The sequence below is a fragment of the Rutidosis leptorrhynchoides genome, chromosome 4 (genome assembly GCF_046630445.1).
Source record: "Rutidosis leptorrhynchoides isolate AG116_Rl617_1_P2 chromosome 4, CSIRO_AGI_Rlap_v1, whole genome shotgun sequence".
Taxonomy (NCBI): Eukaryota; Viridiplantae; Streptophyta; class Magnoliopsida; order Asterales; family Asteraceae; genus Rutidosis; species Rutidosis leptorrhynchoides.
In genome coordinates this window covers 140,158,827-140,180,986 of record NC_092336.1, presented here as the reverse complement: position 1 = coordinate 140,180,986, position 22,160 = coordinate 140,158,827, and positions in this window count along the sequence as shown.

The window sequence follows — 22,160 nt, the reverse complement described above, 5'->3', positions numbered from 1 at the left end:
GGTTAAAGAAGGCATCGTTCTTGGACATAAAATTTCAAAAGAAGGAATTGAAGTGGATAGAGCTAAAGTAGATGTAATTGCTAAACTTCCACATCCCACCAATGTTAGAGGAGTTAGGAGTTTTCTAGGGCATGCCGGTTTTTACCGACGTTTCATAAAAGATTTTTCTAAAATTGCCACTCCTATGAATAAACTCCTAGAAAAGGATGCTCCATTCATCTTTTCAGATGAGTGTATCAAATCTTTTAATATTCTTAAAGAGAAACTCACTAATGCACCGATCATGATAACACCAAATTGGAATCTACCATTTGAACTAATGTGCGATGCAAGTGATTTTGCAATGGGAGCCGTTTTAGGACAAAGGATTGAAAAACGATTTCAACCTATATATTATGCTAGTAAGACGTTACAAGGAGTACAAACGAACTATACAACTACTGAAAAAGAACTCCTTGCTATTGTCTTTGCTTTTGACAAATTTCGATCATATCTCGTTCTAGCAAAAACGGTGGTCTATACCGACCATTCTGCTCTTAGATACCTATTTTCAAAACAAGATGCTAAACCAAGATTAATCCGTTGGATCTTACTCTTACAAGAGTTTGATATTGAAATCCGAGATAAAAGAGGAGCAGAAAATCTCGCCGCTGATCATCTTTCTCGTCTTGAAAATCCTGAGTTAGAAGTTCTAAATGAATCGGCCATACAAGACAACTTTCCTGATGAATATCTATTGAAGATAGATTATAAAGAAATCCCATGGTTTGCAGACTATGCAAATTATTTAGTATGTGGATTCCTTGAAAAAGGATTATCGTACCAAAGACGAAAGAAATTCTTCAGTGATATAAAACACTATTTCTGGGAAGATCCACATCTGTTTAAAAGTTGTCCCGATGGAATAATACGCCGATGTGTATTTGGAGATGAAGCTAGTAAAATATTAAACCATTGTCACACAGGACCAATAGGAGGGCATTATGGGCCTCAACTAACAGCAAGAAAAGTTTATGAAGCTGGATTCTATTGGCCAACAATTTACAAAGACGCACACCTTCTTTGCAAATCCTGTGATGCATGTCAAAGGGCCGGAAAAATAAGTCAACGTGATGAAATGCCACAAAATGTCATCCAAGTATGTGAAGTATTTGACATTTGGGGTATTGACTTTATGGGTCCATTTCCAAAATCTCATAATAATCTATATATACTCATAGCCATTGATTATGTATCTAAATGGGCGGAAGCACAAGCTCTCCCAACTAACGATGCACGAGTTGTAGTCAACTTTTTAAAACATCTTTTTGCAAGGTTTGGAACACCGAAAGCTTTAATAAGTGATCGGGGTACTCATTTCTGTAATAATCAACTTGAGAAAGTTCTTAAAAGATATGGAGTAACTCATAAAATCTTCACCGCATATCATCCACAAACAAGTGGACAAGTTGAAAATACCAACCGAGCTTTAAAACGTATTCTAGAGAAAACCGTAGGATCAAATCCGAAGGAATGGTCCATTAAATTGGAGGATGCACTCTGGGCTTTTAGAACAGCCTACAAAACTCCAATTGGAACTACACCTTTTAGACTTGTTTATGGAAAAGCATGTCATCTTCCAGTAGAAATTGAACACAAAGCATTTTGGGCTTTGAAGACATGTAATCTTGATTTACATGAAGCTGGACGTCTACGATTAAGTCAACTAAACGAATTAGAAGAATTAAGACATGAAGCATACGATAATTCGTTAATCTATAAAGAAAGAACGAAGAAATGGCATGATAAAAGAATCAGAAGTTCAAAAGAATTTAAAGAAGGAGACAGAGTTCTTCTTTTCAATTCACGATTCAAGCTATTTCCTGGAAAATTGAAATCAAGATGGTCTGGACCATTCATAGTCAAAAGAGTTTTCCCATACGGAACGATAGAATTAATAAATTCAAATGGGATTGAATTTAAAGTTAATGGTGACAGAGTTAAACATTACATACATGGTCCGATGGAAGTCGACAACGAAGTTAATCACAATTTCGACACCACAGCTAACTAAGTGTGGGGAGAATCAAGTCTTTAAAGGATAATATGTATTTCTGTTAGAGTTAGATTGTCTGTTTTCGTGTAGTTCTCGAAAATGGAACCCGAATGGTCTTTCCCTAGCAGACCCTAAAGAACTAGTCTTCTCCCCCCATTCTGAATTTTTATTTTTTTTAGGTTTTTACAAAATGAAGACTGCCTGTGAACTAAACCATGGTCTAATGCTACACGCTTTGATCACTAAAAGAAATAATGACATACTACCAAGTGAAATAGTATCAGTAATCAGAGAAAGAATGGACGGAGTTAGAAAAGAATCCAGATGCGAAGATAATAAGTTACAATTTGGTAAAGGAAAATCAAAATCCGCAGCAAAAAGAAGAGCACGACACCTAGAAAGATGTCACAAATGCGGAAAATGGTCACATGGAGGTAAATGTTCAAATAATCAAACCTATTCAAATACCGAATTTGTTACTTTATGCAGAGACGGACCGTTCATATGTTTAGAAGAAAAGACACTGAATGCTCGAGGTTACGCCTATGTAGCCATGGAAAACCAATTAAACCGACTATCTTATGAATGGCATAGATCATATAACTAAGAAATCTATCTCACAGGTATGTCTGTACAGTTTTTATTTTTATTTTTATTTTTAACCTTTTGATAATAACGCTAATTTGTTCGCTAAAAAGTATTAAATTGGTATTGAATAAAATTAGGTTTGGCGACCGAAATTATTGATATCATTCAAAAATTTATTACATCACTGCAAAATTTAACGTTTATTCTTAAGGTATAAATATCTTTAAACAATCAACCCAAAATATTTCAAAAATTCGTCATGAGTTAAATTAGGTCTTGGAACCGAAATTACTTTACCGAAAAGAGGGGCGCATATTTTTGATAATATTTGATTGATTAAAGTGGGATAAAAAGACAAAAAAGATTTTTAATTTTATTTTTACCATGTTTTTAAAATTAATATTTAAATCTTAAATTAATATTGTAAACTTTGTAAAAACAATATATTTAAAATTGTAAATATTTGAAAAATTAATATAAGTTTGGTGTGAATTTATAATATGAATTTTTAAAATTAAGTTTGGTGTGAATTTTTAAAGTATGAATTTTTAATTTTATGCATTTCAAATTTTAAGTTTGGTGTGAATTTTTAATATTAATTTTGAATTTTATATTTAAGTTGTGTGAATTTAAAAACAAAAATTTACTTTATCTCATTAAGTTAAAAGTATGATTTTTAAAATTCGTCGTAAGTTGAAGACTAGGTCTTTGAACCAAAATTGCTTTACCCAAGGGAGGGACGAGAACTTTTATTATCATTATTTTTAATCTTATTAATTTAAAGTATGCCAAAAACATTAAAAAACCAAAAATCTTAGCTTTTAAAACAATCGCTACAAAAAGAAAAATTTTAAAATTTTGTCGAGGGACGGACTAGGACATCGATCCGAAATGACCTCGTCCTAAATAACAAGGGAAACAAAATTTTAAAATTAATTACTTAATTGTTTTAATAAGTTAAAGATTAAAAAAATAAAAAATAAATAAAAAATAAAAAAAATACCAAACTCCGCGACTCGCGGAGTTTGAAGGGTATTTCACCGCGAGTCGCGGAGGGACCAAAACCCAGAAAAAATAAAACGTAAAAAAACAGAGCAGTTCACTCCCCCACCCAAAAATACTGCGAAGAACAGCGAAAAAACCCACGAAAAACCCTGAAAAAAACCCCCAAAATCACAATTTTTAACCGTTAATCACCAAATCTTTTACTAAAATCATGTTGAGAAGGATGCTATCTAGGAATTACTTAAGAAAAACGGTAAATTTCTACACCTAAACACCATTTAATCCGAAATTAGTGTTCTTGAGCAATTTTTTTTCCAATTTGATTTTGATGCTTTTTAGTGTAATTAGGCTTAAATTGTTTATGTATTATGCTTGTATAACCTAGATTGATGCTATTTAACATGATTAGAAGCCTTAAACTTCAAATTTTGAATAATCTAGGGTTTGTGTTCTTGAGCAATTTGGGGCTTTTTGATATAAACAGGTTATGGTCGATTTTTGTCATGAATTGTTGCTAAATTAAGTAGTGTAACATGTTTAGGTAGTTAAATGATCCAAACTTTGAGCCTAAACATGAATTTGAGAATTAAAGTGGACTTTTTCAAGTCTAAAATTCATGAACTTGATTTTTGAGAGATAATGCCATTTGAAACTTGTTTAATTGCTAGTAATGATTATTTTGACATGTTATTTGAATTGAATGCTTATGAACTTGGCGAACATTTTCGTATATGCTTATTTGAAAAAGTGTAGATTTGATGAAAATATGAAAATAAGCTTAAGTTTGATATAAATTGATCATGTCATTGTAATTATTTTGATTGATGATTTTGCTGACACTAATGCATATTTGGATGCACAAAAAATTGTGTTTGATGTGTTTTGCAGACTGAAAGGGGTGAATCTTCATCCCAAGCCCGCAATGCTCCTGCTGAGAATGTGGAACAACAGGAGGTGGATAACTACTACAAGCAGGATATACCTCATCCAGTCATGACCTTTTCCGATATGCACTTGGAAGAGTTGCACCCGAACCTGAGATTTGACAGACTTTGGATAGATTATCCAAAATACCAAAGGGGTTTGCATACTCTTCATTCTAAGGTTGTTGAGGTACCGAGGGTCATAGAATGGGGACCCTTAGAAGCTGTAGAATTGGCCGGGCCAATTAGGGAATTACTTGTACAGAGGTATGGTAATTCTTCTTTTAATGACTGGGTACGTTTATTCACCATGTGTAGACCTGTATATAAAGTATGGTGTGAAGAATTGTTATGTAGTATAGAGTTGAATGATCGGGTAGCTAGTTTAACCGATCGTTCTTTTATTAGATTTTTGTTAGGCGGTTCGATGCACCACATGTCTTTACTGGACATGGCTCAGGCTTTACGTATATATACGCCTGAGGAGTTAGCGTCTGCCGATTGTAGAGGATTGATACTAAATGGTAGAAAGATAGATGAAAATTTTGATACACACGGTGTGTGGAGTCAAATGACAAGCCATCACCGTTTCAAAGGGGGAAATTACTCTTATTTGGATATAGATAGAGCCGAATTAAGAGTGATACATAGGTTTTTAGCTAATTCGATTACACAAAGGGGTAAGAACAAGGAAAAAGTAAATGAACAGGATTTGTTTTACCATATGTGTATTCGAGACCCACAAAGCGCTGTAAGTATACCGTATTGTGTGGGTTATTATTTATCAGCTATGGTTCGGGGGATGCGACCGCATAGCATAATAGGAGGTGGTATTTTTATTACTTTGATTGGTGAATATCTCGGTGTGGATATAAGTCGGGGGGGATTATTAGTAGAAGAACCAGAACCCCGCGATACTATAGGTTTAAATGTATACCATGGTGCGAAAGTTTTGAAGAGGAGAAATAACGCCGCAGTACGATACCATGGTAGACATCCACAGGTGGAGAGAAACCAATAGCAAGGTAATGTAGGAGGGGGGAATGAGATGCAAGAAATGCAAAGGTTTATAGCTTCTCAGGAATACGAAAATGCTAGACAGAGAGCATTTGAAGATTGGCAAGTTCATCAGAACCAAATCATAGCTCATTGCCAACATATAGGTAGAAACTATATTCCTACACCGAAACCCATCTTCCCTCCCTGGTCTATAGAGATGCAGCCACCATATCCTACGTATAACCCTGCCGAAGCATTCTATAGCACCTATGGTTATGCCTGGAACCCCTATTGGTACCAGTATCATCCCTAGTATACTTAGTTTTTTTTTTTTTTTTTTGTAATTTGTAATTATTGATACGTTTAATACTTTTGTTAATATTGTAATCTTTTTTATAATTATCTAACTTTTATTCTTAGATTTTAATAATTTTTGAATGTGGGGTAATATACCAAACTTCAAAAATATGTATATATGTTTGCAGTTTATCTTATGTACACAACAGGGTAAAACAACGCATTTTCAAAGACTGGCATTAAGTTCAGCAAAAGCAACTAATTTTGACGACAAGATGCAAAATATATGTGAAATAACGATAAGACGGAATGAACAAATGATGTGCACCATTTATCATTCAGCAAACAAACGCCAACATATTTGGAAACTTTGGTAAAAATTTAATCATTTTCACACAAATCACCCTCAATAATTGAAATTATTCCTGATTTCTTGCAAATGAGGGCATTGCAAGATCTTAAGTGTGGGAAGGGGTTAAATTCTTTCGAATTTTAAATTTTTTTTTTTTACTTTATACACTTGGTTACCATTAAAAATACTAGTAAAGCAGTAGTTGTATTAGAATCTAGTGCTCTCTGATAATAAAGAACAGCCCTGGTCTTATATACTGACTACCCAATTCTAGTAAAATTTTTCAAAATTTTCAATTAAATGAACTCAAAATCATGTTTATACATATTTATGAACGATAAAACTAGGTTTTAACACCGAAATTATTGTTACCTCGGAAAGGACATAAATTAAGAAACAAACTAAAATGTTAAAATTCATTTAAAATGGAATAGAGGACGATAAAAAGGAAAATAAAAGCCAAGTGTGGGAAAATTTACCAAGTTATCTTAAACATATGTCACATATATCTGTAACAAATAACTGAAAATACTTTTGCTTTGGACTAAACTAAACTGTTTTACCCGATAAAAGAAAAGAAGAGATGGATCTACACGATGAATCAATTCCATCATTAAAAGGAAGTAAAGTCTTCCGAAAAAGACACGCGCTTCTTGATTTAGGTCAAGAAGTTGTCGTCCAGACCAGCTGTAGGTTGATGAAAAATCTAGAAAAGTCATCTCTAAAATCAGCAGGAAATCCACGGACCTCAGCATTAAACAGGGTCGCCAAGTGGTCAGATTTATCCTAACCATGAGAAGGATTTATCTCGTGCAATGGGGGGCACCATGCAAATTAGCTGGATAAGACTAATGAATCAGATCCCCAGAAAGGATAATCTCCTTAAAGATTAAAAATCAGCTTTTAAGACTGATATTACTCAATCCTAGAGATTGACCTTAAAGATTGAGAATTCAAACTCATGGAATTCAATGATATCTAAACTTGAGCTTGAACGAGAAAATATTTTGATCAAAATTACAAACCGATTTGTTTTCTGACAACCCTATTTTCAATGCGTTCATTACCATTGAACGTAAAATCCTAGGAATTCACCTGGAATTCATTAGGTCACCTGAACTAAAACGGGTGTCAACCGTAAGAACGGTGGTTGCATAGTGGTCAAAGACAGGACCTTGTGCCATACCGAAAAATCATAAGGGTGAGCTTTACTATTGCTCCTACCAAGGATAGTAATTGCGTCCGACACGTTATAGACCATAATTAAAAGCATGTCAGGGGACATTGCCTTAACGGTTGCTTGTTCAACGCTTTCCTTTACAATCGGACGGTAGTTTACCGAAAGGTAATATACGGGACAAGTAAACTGGACGTGTTGCTTTCCAAATACAAGGTTAGCAAGTGGGTAACACAAAACCATAAGTTTTGAGCTAAAATTTTCAAATCTGAAACCCACCAAACCCACAAAAATATTTTGCAAACACCGGTAAAGGGTTATTCCGAAAAACTTATCTAGGGTAAAAACTAGATTTAATTTTCAAAAGATCAAATGTTTTCATAAAGATCCAATTTCCTTAATGGATCTAAATTTTTATAGTCATGTGGGACTGTAAACCATATCGTTACTACCATTGTTTATATCACCGTATAGAAATCACTGATGTACAAAGTGTGAAGAATAAAGAAGTGATTCTAGTATTTCAAGACGATATTGCTTGAGGACAAGCAACGCTTAAGTGTGGGAATATTTGATAATGCTAAAAACGAACATATATTTCATAGCATTATTCCTCAAGAAAGACAAGCTTTTAGTTGCAATTGTTCTATTTACAAGTGATATTCGTTTAAATAAAAAAAGGTGAAGACAAAAGACAGATTCGACGAATTGAAGACGCAAACGACCAAAAAGCTCAAAAGTACAAAAGACAATCAAAGAGGTTCCAATTATTGATAAGAAACGTCTCGAAATTACAAGAGTACAAGATTCAAAACGCAAAGTACAAAATATAAAATTGTACGCAAGGACGTTCGAAAATCCGGAACCGGGACCAGAGTCAACTCTCAACGCTCGACGCAACGGACTAAAAATTACAAGTAAACTATGCACATAAATATAATATAATATTTAAATAATTCTTATAATTATTTATATATTATAATAAATAATAAAAACTGTCGGCAAGAAAGACTCCAAAGGGACTGAGCTGTAATTTCATTCTCTGTGACTCGCGGAGTTTGAAGGCAAAAATGCCGCGAGTCGCGGAGCCCCAAAAGTCGAATTTTCCTATAAAAGCAACCGAATTCTGATCGCAAATCATCATCTTTTTTCTTCTTCTCCTCATACGTAAAATATATATATATAATTTATATTTTAATTTTAATTATAATTCTAATAATAAGGGTATGTTAGCGAATGTTGTAAGGGTGTAAGTCGAAATTCTGTCCGTGTAACGCTACGCTATTTTTAATCATTGTAAGTTATGTTCAACCTTTTTACATTAATGTCTCGTAGCTAAGTTATTATTATGCTTATTTAAAACGAATTAATCATGATGTTAGGCTAATTACTAAAATTGGGTAATTGGGCTTTGTACCATAATTGGGGTTTGGACAAAAGAACGACACTTGTGGAAATTAGACTATGGGCTATTAATGGGCTTTATATTTGTTTAACTAAATGATAGTTTGTTAATGTTAATATAAAGATTTACAATTGGGTGTCCCTATAAATTACCATATACACTCAATCGGATACGATGGGCGGGGTATTTATATGTACGAATAATCGTTCATTTAACCGGACACGGGAATGGATTAATAACCACTAGAATAATTAAAACAGGGGTGAAATTATGTACAAGGACACTTGGTATAATTGATAACAAAATATTAAAACCTTGGGTTACACTCAGTCGACATCCTGGTGTAATTATTAAACAAAGTATTAAAATCTTGTTACAGTTTAAATCCCCAATTAGTTGGAATATTTAACTTCGGGTATAAGGATAATTTGACGAGGACACTCGCACTTTATATTTATGACTGATGGACTGTTATGGACAAAAACCAGACGGACATATTAAATAATCCAGGACAAAGGACAATTAACCCATGGGCATAAAACAAAAATCAACACGTCAAACATCATGATTACGGAAGTTTAAATAAGCATAATTCTTTTATTTCATATTTAATTTCCTTTATTTTATATTTAATTGCACTTCTAATTATCGCATTTTTATTATTATTGTATTTAATTGCACTTTTAATTATCGTACTTTTTAATTATCGCAAGTTTATTTTATCGCACTTTTATTATTCGCAATTTCATTATCGTTATTTACTTTATGCTTTAATTTAAGTCTTGTATTCATTTTTAATATTTTACATTTGGTTTTAACTGCGACTAAAGTTTTAAAATCGACAAACCGGTCATTAAACGGTAAAAACCCCCCTTTATAATAATAATATTACTTATATATATATATATATATTTGTATTTTTATAAAAGTAAACTAATATAGCGTTAAGCTTTGTTTAAAGATTTTCCCTGTGGAACGAACCGGACTTACTAAAAACTACACTACTGTACGATTAGGTACACTGCCTATAAGTGTTGTAGCAAGGTTTAAGTATATCCATTCTATAAATAAATAAATATCTTGTGTAAAATTGTATCGTATTTAATAGTATTTCCTGCAAAAAATTAATAACTATTTTATATACCCCTCGCGAAACATCAGTAGTCAACTTAACTGATGGAGACGAGAAGAAGGCGACCCTTTCCACCCACCAACCTGCACTCTCGACGATGAACCTGAAGCACTTATCGCAAACCTGTTCGTAATACCATTTTCTCTCTCATTTCCAGAGTATATCGTCATGATTATATACTATCTCAAATTCTGGATTTTATTCATCCGCTTGTTACGACCGACATTCATTCCGGAGTAACCAAAGAAGTCAACGAACTTCGCGCTCAAGTAGTAGCTTTGGAGAATATGGTGCAAAATTTACCAGCTTCAGCAATATCACCGGCACCAACAGTACCACCAACATCAATCACCAACAACCCAAGTTTCAGCATCATACGCCTCAACATCTCATTCTGTACCTCGAGCATAATCATCGTTTTACATGACGTTCTACATTATTTATCTTCGTTCGACATGGCAATTATGTAATCTCTAATGTTATAGAGATTATATATTCTTGTTCTAACGGTAAATCAAATGAGTTTAATATCATATTGACTCATTAAATCCATGATTACATCTGAAGAAAATATATATGTATATATGTTTTCATAAGGGTTATAATTAAAATTTCTTTGTACAAACTGTTAATAGTGAAAATATTTTAACGGGTAGGTAATACCCGAGAAATATTTAAATTTCACATTAATGAGTTACACTGTACATTCTTCGAATCTGATTCAATAATCATTACTATCTTACTTACATTCACAGATATACGAATCCATTTACCACAGCATAATCATTTTCATTCAATATCATATTTGGATTTTGACCTATCAGAATCTAACAAGAGGTATAATGAAGAAAACATTTGACAAAATAAAATTTGTTAGAAACAGACAAATTAACTATGAGAAATTCTGTTAAGAATCCACGCTAATAAAGTCCTAGCTAACTGTTCCTAGCTAACTGTTAATTCTTTATCACATTTATTTATAGCAATTTATTTATCGCAATGTAAATTCTCGCAATTTTATTTATTGTCATTTAATTTCTGTTATTTATTTTACGCACTTTAAATATCGGGACACGTATACACGGTTTTGACATATCATATCGACGCATCTATATATATTATTTGGAATAACCATAGACACTCTATATGCAGTAATGTTCGAGTTAGCTATACAGGGTTGAGGTTGATTCTACAATAATATATATACTTTGAGTTGTGATCGAGTCTGAGACATGTATACAATGGGTTACGAATACGTATTAATTAATTCAAATATTATATATTAAACTACATATGAATTATTGGATTACTAATTGTGGACTGCTAACTGTGGACTGCCAACATTGGACAATTAAAATGAATTAAAATATTGATTATAACATATGAAACTAAACAATTCTTCAAGTTTGCCACTTGATTTCATCTTAAACCTCATTTGTATCTTGATGATTACAATCTGTGTTCAAACCTTTCATGATTCTTGAAAACACCTTAATCGAGAGGATGAACCAACCGCACTTCATCTACGGAAGAAAAGATTGATGCATATAGTTATTCACTTGAAAACACACGGAACCTGAGAAAAACGTTTAACACATATCTGTACTAACTTCTTTGGCGTTGTTATTACCGAAAATAACATTCCAATTCTTTTCCAAATTAGCCAATTTTGTCACAGCTCCAGCAAATCAACTTCGACTTTTCATTCGAATAAACCTTATTATAATCTTGATATATAAGTTGCCTTTTGAAGCGACCCATCCTAATCCATCCGGACGAAGTCCATATCGATTATAAATGATTCACAACAGTTGATTACATCACGAGGTACTTGACCTCTATATGATACATTTTACAAACATTGCATTCGTTTTTGAAAAGACAATCTTTCATTACATCAAAAGTTGACGACATGCATACCATTTCATAATATATCTAACCATAATTGATTTAATAATAATCTTGATGAATTCAATGACACGAATGTAATGTCTTTTAAAATATGTCATGAATGACTCCAAGTAATATCTCTAAGATGAGCAAATGCACAGCGGAAGATTTCTTTCATACCTGAGAATAAACATACTTTAAAGTGTCAACCAAAAGGTTGGTGAGTTCATTAGTTTATCATAAACAATCATTTCATAATTTTAATAGACCACAAGATTTCATATTTCCAATTCTCATAAATAAACGTCCCATGCATAGAGACAAAAAATATCATTCATATGGATTGAACACCTGGTAATCGACATTAACAAGATGCATATAAGAATATCCCCTATCATTCCGGGAAATCCTTCGGTCATGATAAAACAACATCGAAGTACTAAAGCATCCGGTACTTTGGATGGAGTTCGTTAGGCCCAATAGATCTATCTTTAGGATTCGCGTCAATTAGTAGATCGGTTTACTAATTCTTAGGTTACCAAGCAAAAAGGGGCATATTCGGCTTCGATCATTCAACCATATAATGTAGTTTCGATTACTTGTGTCTATTTCATAAAACATTTATAAAAAATTGCGCATGTATTCTCAGCCCAAAAATATAAAGGGTAAAAAGGCAAATGAAACTCACCATACTGTATTTCGTAGTAAAAATACATATAACGACATTGAACAACCGGACAATGCAGGGTTGACCTCGGATTCACGAACCTATATCATTTGTATATCTATTAAAACATATAATCGTAATCGAAAAAGTTTATATATATTATTATTAAAAATATACTTGTAATTTCATATGTTATATAGATAAATTTAATATATTTAGTTTTTATATTTATATAGCTAATATAACAATTTATTTTAGGGTTTATACATGATAAAAATATATATTTATCTATATAATGTTAATATGTAGTTATATGAGATTTTAATATCGTTATAGTATATGTACTAAATATATTTTGTATAAAAATATTTATTTGTTAAAAATGATAGTTTTTATATTAAGGAGTTACTAATAATAATAACTTCATTAACAATGATAATACTAATAATAAAAATGATATCGTTAATAATGCTAATAATAATCCTATACATATTAATAATAATAACACACATATTAGTAATGATATTAATTTTAGTAATAACAATATATATCATCATTGTAATTATAATCGTATTAATAATAAATTTTATTTACTACTTGTATTAGTAATAATAATAATAATGGTAATAATTTTAATACTTATGCAAGTGATAATAATAATAATAATAATCCTAAACATGTTAATAATAATAGTACATATATTAATAATAATATTCATAATAATAGTTATAATTCTTGTAGTAATAACACTAATTAATAATGATAATCATAATAATAACCCTAAGTTTCATTATGCATATTAATAATACTATCAAATTATGATAATACAAGCAAATATTATTTATAATAATAATAACAACAATAATAATAACAAATAATAATAATAATAATTAATAATAATAAATATAATAATTTTAGATATAAAAGAATGTATACCCTTAAGAGAAACCGTCCTAAAAAGAAATGCCCACGACCGGACTCGAACCCGAGACCTCACGTTCACCAAACAATCCCCTAACCATTCCTCCAATTCTAGTTTTCTGTTTTTAATACCCAATTTAATATATGTAACCCGTATATTCTGTGTTTCCCTCTTTCTTATTCATCCTCAAAAATTCAGTCGACCATAAACAGAACTAATCACAAAGATGAACTGTTTTTATTATTTGCAAAGGAATTAGAAGCAAGTGTTGTGGTTGTTTTTGAATAACAGAACCAAAAATAAAATAAAAAAATGCTGTAACAGACATTTATGAACACCCATGAACTCGCAATCGAAATCGACCATAGAGGTTGTTATAGACAATGACTTCAACATGAAAAAGGTTCTAAATGGTTCCTGTAAACTTCCTATAACATCAATTTAACAAGAAATACAAAAATAATTACGAATTTTGGGATGAACGCATAATTTGACTTTTTGAATTTAAAAGTTTGACTCAAGAATTCTTGATGAATATGAAGAATTGGAATATATAAATTTGCAGATAGATTGAGTAAAGGATGTCTAACATAACTGTATATATGTATTTTGAAATGAGATTCGAAATCAAATTTTTAGGAAAATTATTAAGAACAGAGTGATAACGAGCTGTATATTTTCTGTTGGAATTTTTTTTATAGATGAAATGTTTGGTTGTGATTGATATTGGATAATAGAGAGTGAAGTGTTAATCGTTTAATCCATATCATTATGTCAATTGAATTATTGTATAACGAATCTACACACAGTTTTAATCAAATCGTGGAGAATAAAATAAATAAAGATGGAAAACGATATCAAATAGAATTTAATTTTATCTGTGATTGCAATGGATTCAGGTACGTAATTGGAGACAAAATAACTAATCCGATACAGTTACCTTGACAAATTGAAACATATTTGGTTCCTAGTATTTAATTTAATTACGGATTAATCTGTTTTTATAAATGTAAATATTGTTTTTATTTAAAAATATAAATAATTCAGTATATGTATATAACTGGTTTGTATATATATATATATATATATATATATATATATATATATATATATATATATATATATATATATATATATATATATATATATATATATATATATATATATCGATGTTCATGTATTTATCTATATATTATAACTGTATTTAGTATATGTATATGTAATTATCTATATATCTGATTTTTATATATTTGATTATATATCTATACATGTATAATTCCAACTATTGATAATTACATAAATAATAATAATAATTCTAACAATAATGATAATAATTCTAATTGTATTAATGCTACTAATAATCATATTTTTAATCTTAATAATATTAATATTTGACATAATAATAATAACAACAATTATTTTATAATAATAAAAATAACAATAGTAATAATGTAACAAAATACATTTATCAATTTTATATCTATATCCGATTCATATATCAGTGTATATATCTGGATTCTTGTTTCGTATATAAATATATATGTATATCTGTTTTTATGTATTATAATTAATTAATAAATATAACTTTAATAAGATTCCTAATATTATAAATAACAATAATAATAATATATTAATGATAATAATACCATTATGATAATAATAACTATAAAGTTTGTAACCTTAATATTATTACTAATATTATTAATTATAATAATACTAACATTCTTAGTATAACAACTATATTCTTACTTGTAATTACATTTATTATATAATTTATTATTTATGTAATACTTATTAGTTATATAATATATAATAACTTTTATGGAATTTTATAAATTTTATATATATTACATATAATAGTAATTATACATAGAATCATATATATGTATATATAGATTCATTTTAAGTTTACACTTAATTATTTTGTATCTTATTTTACATAATTAATTCTAATGTTTAAATTATATTTTAAATTTTAGATTATTATTTATTTTTTACATTTGTCTATAAATACATATTTATTTACAAATAATTGTTCGTGAATCGTCGGGAATAGTCGAAGGTTAATTGGTTACATGAATGTAGTTTCAAAACTTTTGAGACTTAACATTACAGACTTTACTTATCGTGTCGATTTCATATTATGATTAAGTTTAAATTTGGTCAGAAATTTTCGGGTCGTCACAGTACCTACCCGTTAAAGAAATTTCGTCCCGAAATTTGAGTGAGGTGGTCATGGCTAACAATAAAAAATTTTTCATGATGAATATGAGTTGATAAATAGAGTTTTATCATTATTGAATAATATAGATAAAACGATTCGATTATGTGAAGCGTGCGAGTGAATTTGTCACAAAGAATTGAGATAGAGATTTAACTTTTGACGTAGTCACAGTGGACTTCCGGAATTCAAGAAATTTAAAAGAAAATCTTTGGAAATCTATAAGATCTGCTTCTTCGGCGAATAAGGAAATTAAGATTCTCTATAATTAAATACGGTGATCTGCCTTGATTACTCTGTCAGATATTTCCATTATAAAATAACTTCTTCCGTTCCGTTACTTTTACCATTCCTATACTTAATTCTCAAATTCAAAAGATTGTAAAGAATGCTTAACCCAATCCTGATCCTTGTCCTTATCCTTACTATCATAACAATCATCCTCCTTTTCCAACTCCCACCAGAGGAATCTGTTTTCTTCTACCTCGCCCTTGGGGTTACAGTGTTTTTAATTCTCCCGTGTCTTTATGTTGCGATAAACATTGATATACACGGTTTGTAGTTTATGTGTTGTTATCGGGCTTTATATCTTCCCTTATACTTCGAAATCCTTGCTTCTGCTTTCTATAATCATTGTCATCCATAGTTATTACTCTCCCCTATTTGCTGCGATTTATACTCAATTTCTATTTCGGAGCTTTGTCCCTTTTTTGTTTTTTTTTCTTCTTGCGATTGGGCATCTCTTGTAATGGTCCAGAATTCGTAGATATAAGTTTCAGAATGAACATTGTTAATGTCCTAAGAAAGAAACGGTAATAGCACAATTTGACTTGTCAAATTACCAGAATTCAAGGAAAGATAGGACTATCAAGAAAATATGTTCTTGATATGTTTATAGATTAGACAGAACGTAGGAGTCGTGTAACACAGCACATGATGACGTTATAATCTGTGAATCATCACATTCCATTTAGAAACTCAGCATGACTTACTGTAATATAATCACGTTGATCAAGTGTCATTATATTATACTAACTCATGCATCAGTTCCCAACATTACTTCAATAACATCCATATTTTAAGCTCGAATGTTTACAGAATATAGAAACTAACAGTTTCTATATGATGTAACACTGTTAGCACGAAGAGATTAATGATTTCAGATAATAATAGTTATGAAAATATCTTCAGAAATATGTAGGATATTTATAATGAAAGATACGATGATATCTTGAAATTTCTAATATTGAAGGATGGTGAAGAAAATTTTTTTTTTTTTTCGCAAGAGTTTGGAGTCGGAAACAAGGTATTCGCTAAAGATTTCATCAGAAACAGAATCATCAGAATTCTTAATGTACAAGTTTTGTCCTTGTGATTTGTTCAGAAACTCCTTCGTAGTTTGCTCAATCAGTTTTTCAGTTTCAAACTTTTTCTGAGCTTTGCCACATACAATTCTTTATCATCAACTTTTGGCTGTTGAGATCGTTTACAGTTTTTGTTGCTTCATTCAACTTTTTAAAATTCAGAGCATTAATACGCAGACTGGGTGCTTTTCAGAATTTCTGAATGAAAGATCATAGTTCTAAGAGATAAATGTTATATGGATACATATAACTGTTGATGTGGAAACGCTGCGAGATTCAAAATACTGATTGTTGATTCTCGGTAATTGATATGGCAATTATCGTTACAAGATGCAGATAAGTATATGATAGGGTTTTAATGGACATATATAATGGTTTTTCAGAGAGACTCAAGTCAATGAGTAATGAATTTGCTGGTAAGTTTACTAGTAATGTGATGGACTATAAACGATTCTCCGGTAACGATGATGAAGGGGTAACCTTTATAATAAGGTTTATTCGAATGAAAAATTGAAGTTGATTTGTTGGAGCTGTGACAGAATTGGGTAATTTGAAAAAGAATTGCAATGTTATTTTCGGTAATAACAATGCCAAAGGAGTTAACACATATACGTGTTGAACAGTTACTCAGGTTCCGAGTGTTTTTAGGTGCATAACTATATGCATCAATCTTTTCTTCCGTGAATTAGGTGCGGTTGGTTCATCCTCTCGATTGAGGTGTTTTCAGGAATCATGAAAGTTTTGAACACAGATTGTAATCGTCAAGATACAAATGAGGTTTAAGATGAAATCAAGTGGCAAACTTGAAGAATTGTTTAGTTTCATATGTTATAATCAATATTTTAATTCATTTTAATTGTCCAATGTTGGCAGTCCATAGTTGATAGTCCACAGTTAACAGTCCAATAATTCATATGTAGTTTTATATATAATATTCGAATTAATTAATACATATCGTGACCCGTGTACATGTCTCAGACTCGATCACAACTCAAAGTATATATATTATTATAGAATCAACCTCAACCCTGTATAGAGAACTCGATCATTACTGCATATAGAGTGTCTATGGTGATTCCAAATAATATATATAGATGCGTCGATATGATATGTCAAAACCTTGTATACTTGTCCCGATATTTAAAGTGCGTAAAATAAATAACAGAAAATAAATGACGATAAATAAAGTGCGTAAAGTAAATAACAGAAATTAAATGGTGATAAATGAAATTGCGATAATTAAATTGCGATAAATAAACTGCGATAAATAAAATGAAATCAGTTAGCTAGGAACAGTTAGCTAGGATTTTGTTAGTTTGGATTCTTAACAAAATTTTCTCATGGTTAATTTGTTTGTTTCTAACAAATTTTTATTTTTGTCCAATGTTTTCTTCATTATGCCACTTGTTGGATTCTGATAGATCAAAATCCAAATATGAAATTGAATGGAAATGGTTATTCTGCGGTGAACGGATACATATATCTGTGGATGTAAGTAGGATAGTAAATGCCCGTTGAATCAGATTCGAAGAACGTACAATGTAACTTATTAATGTGAAATCTAAATATTCCTCGGGTTTTACTTACCCGTTAAAATATTTTCAACATTAATGGTTTGTACAAAAGAAATTTTTATTTTTTTTAATTACAATCTTTATGAAAACATATATACATATATATTTTCTTCAGATGTAATCATGGATTTAATGAGTTAACATAATATTAAACTCATTTAGTTTTCGGTTGGAACTAGAATAAATAATCTCTAAAACTTTAGAAATTACATAACTTTTACGGAGTATTTCTTCAATATATTTGAAATTATGAATCAATACTTCGTTATTTATTGATGCATGATGTTGGTGTTCGTGGAATCCTTGTGAACTTCGCAAGGTACGAATGATGTCATCTAAAAAGTTTCGAGTACATCGATGATGAAAGTGTAAAATCAACATATATTTGAATAATACATTTGATTTATTATGAGATAGAATTCGTTGAATTTAAAACAGAGATTGTAGTTAACGATGGTTAAGTTTGCTGACAAAGGATGTAATCATTGCATATTAGTAATATGAATTAACCAAGTAGTTAAAATTCACACACAATTAGCTTAGTATAGAAAGATTTATGATGGTTTCAAAATTTATATATATGTAAGATATACATATAAATTCTTCGGAGGGCTTGAGTTAATTCTTCATAACTCATTGATACAATATTCTCGTTGTTGATTCGTAATGATGTCCACGGTGATTATTGAACTGACGGAGTTTGTGATGTTTAGGTGCTGCTGATTCTGACGATGTTGACGACACTGACTGTGCTGATGATGCTAATGGCACTGTTGATGCTGTTGGTAAAACAAGTCTAGCTTGTAAATCACGCGCCATTCTTGTCAAAATTTCTATTCTTCCTCCTATCATTTTGGTTCATTCATTTGATTTATGGTTAGGGCTAGAATAGATAATCTCTAAGACTTTAGAGATTACATAATTGCCGCAGAACATTTCTCCAATGAAGTTATGAATCAATACTTCATCGTTTGTGGTTGTTGGTATTCCTTGGTATCTACAGGGCATAAGACGTCGATGCTCGTGGGACAGATTGTGAAGTTAGGGTTTACGATTCGGTTGTTGTTGGTGGTGGTAATGGTTATGCTGCTGGTGCTGCTGCTGGTGTTTGTAACCTTTGCACCATATTCTCCAAAGCCACTACCCGAGCGCGAAGCTCGTTGACTTCTTCTATCACACCGGGGTGATTGTCGGTTCGGACAAGCGGATAAATGAAATCTAGAATTTAATGTAGTATGTAGTCGTGACGAGACACTCAGGAAATGAGAGAAAAAATGGTGTTTCGGATAGGTTCGCCGGTAAGTACTTCAGGTTCTTCTCCAAGAGGGCAATGTGGCGGATGGAAAGGATCACCTTCTTCTTGTCTCCAATGATTGAGGAGGCTACAAACCCATCCCCAATTAATCCAAAATAGATGATGGCTGATTGGTTGATCCATTCCGGTCACACTGCTTTCGGAGCTTGAGTGAGATTCCATTTCGGAATCCGAGGGACTTGAACTAATGACGAATTCCATTTCGTACGATTTGAATAAGGGATTGATTTTTGAATATTGGATGGTACTCTAACTATATAGAATATCTATATATATAGAGCAAAAGGTTTCGTAGATTACGGCGGAATTTACGAGATATGTCAGACAAAGTTTACAGTAATAGATACAATAAGATATGATTTAGCAGATCGCTAAGATATGAATTTTTGTCTATACACTATTCATTCAATCAATGCAGCAAGACGTGTCTAGACTAAGAATGATAAGCAGATAATTTTCGAAACCAAATGATAAGCAAAACTTTTTGACATGCAGACCAGGTTCAAGTTCAGACTTATTAATATAACCTAGTAACTACTAAGTCGAAGTCCAGACTCACTAATGCATCCTAACAACTCCTAGTTAGACACACTAATGCACGACCTGGTTCGCTATGACCACCGCTCTGATACCAACTGAAGCGACCCGTCCTAATCCATCCGGACGAAGTCCATATCGATTATAAATGATTCACAACAGTTGATTACATCGCGAGGTACTTGACCTCTATATGATAAATTTTACAAACATTGTATTTGTTTTTGAAAAGTCAATCTTTCATTACATCGAAAGTTGACGACATGCATACCATTTCATAATATTTCTAACTATAATTGATTTAATAATAATCTTGATGAATTCAACGACTCGAATGCAACGTCTTTTGAAATATGTCATGAATTACTCCAAGTAATATCTCTAAGATGAGCAAATGCACAGCGGAAGATTTCTTTCATACCTGAGAATAAACATGCTTTAAAGTGTCAACCAAAAGGTTGGTGAGTTCATTAGTTTATCATAAACAATCATTTCATAATTTTAATAGACCACAAGATTTCATATTTCCAATTCTCACAAATAAACGTCCCATGCATAGAGACAAAAAATATCATTCACATGGATTGAACACCTGGTAACCGACATTAACAAGATGCATATAAGAATATCCCCTATCATTCCGAGAAATCCTTCGGACATGATAAAACAACATCGAAGTACTAAAGCAGCCGGTACTTTGAATGGGGTTCGTTAGGCCCAATAGATCTATCTTTAGGATTCGCATCAATTAGTAGATCGGTTTACTAATTCTTAGGTTACCAAGCAAAAAGGGGCATATTCGGCTTCGATCATTCAACCATATAATGTAGTTTCGATTACTTGTGTCTATTTCGTAAAACATTTATAAAAAATTACGCATGTATTCTCAGTCCAAAAATATAAAGGGTAAAAAGGCAAATGAAACTCACCATACTGTATTTCGTAGTAAAAATATATATAACGACATTGAACAACTTGACAATGCAGGGTTGGCCTCGGATTCACGAATCTATATCATTTGTATATCTATTAAAACATATAATCGTAATCGAAAAAGTTTATATATATTATTATTAATAATATACTTGTTATTTCATATGTTATATAGATAAATTTAATAGATTTAGTTTTTATATTTATATAGCTAATATAACAATTTATTTTAGGGTTTATACATGATAAAAATATATATTTATCTATATAATGTTAATATGTAGTTATATGAGATTTTAATATCGTTATAGTATATGTACTAAATATATTTTGTATAAAAATATTTATTTGTTAAAAATGATAGTTTTTATATTAAGGAGTTACTAATAATAATAACTTCATTAACAATGATAATACTAATAATAAAAATGATATCGTTAATAATGATAATAATAATCCTATACATATTAATAATAATAACACACATATTAGTAATGATATTAATTTTAGTAATAACAATATATATCATCATTGTAATTATAATCGTATTAATAATAAATTTTATTTACTACTTGTATTAGTAATAATAATAATAATAATAATGGTAATAATTTTAATACTTATGCAAGTGATAATAATAATAATAATAATCCTAAACATGTTAATAATAATAGTACATATATTAATAACAATATTCATAATAATAGTTATAATTCTTGTAGTAATAACACTAATTAATAATGATAATCATAATAATAACCCTAAGTTTCATTATGCATATTAATAATACTATCAAATTATGATAATACAAGCAAATATTATTT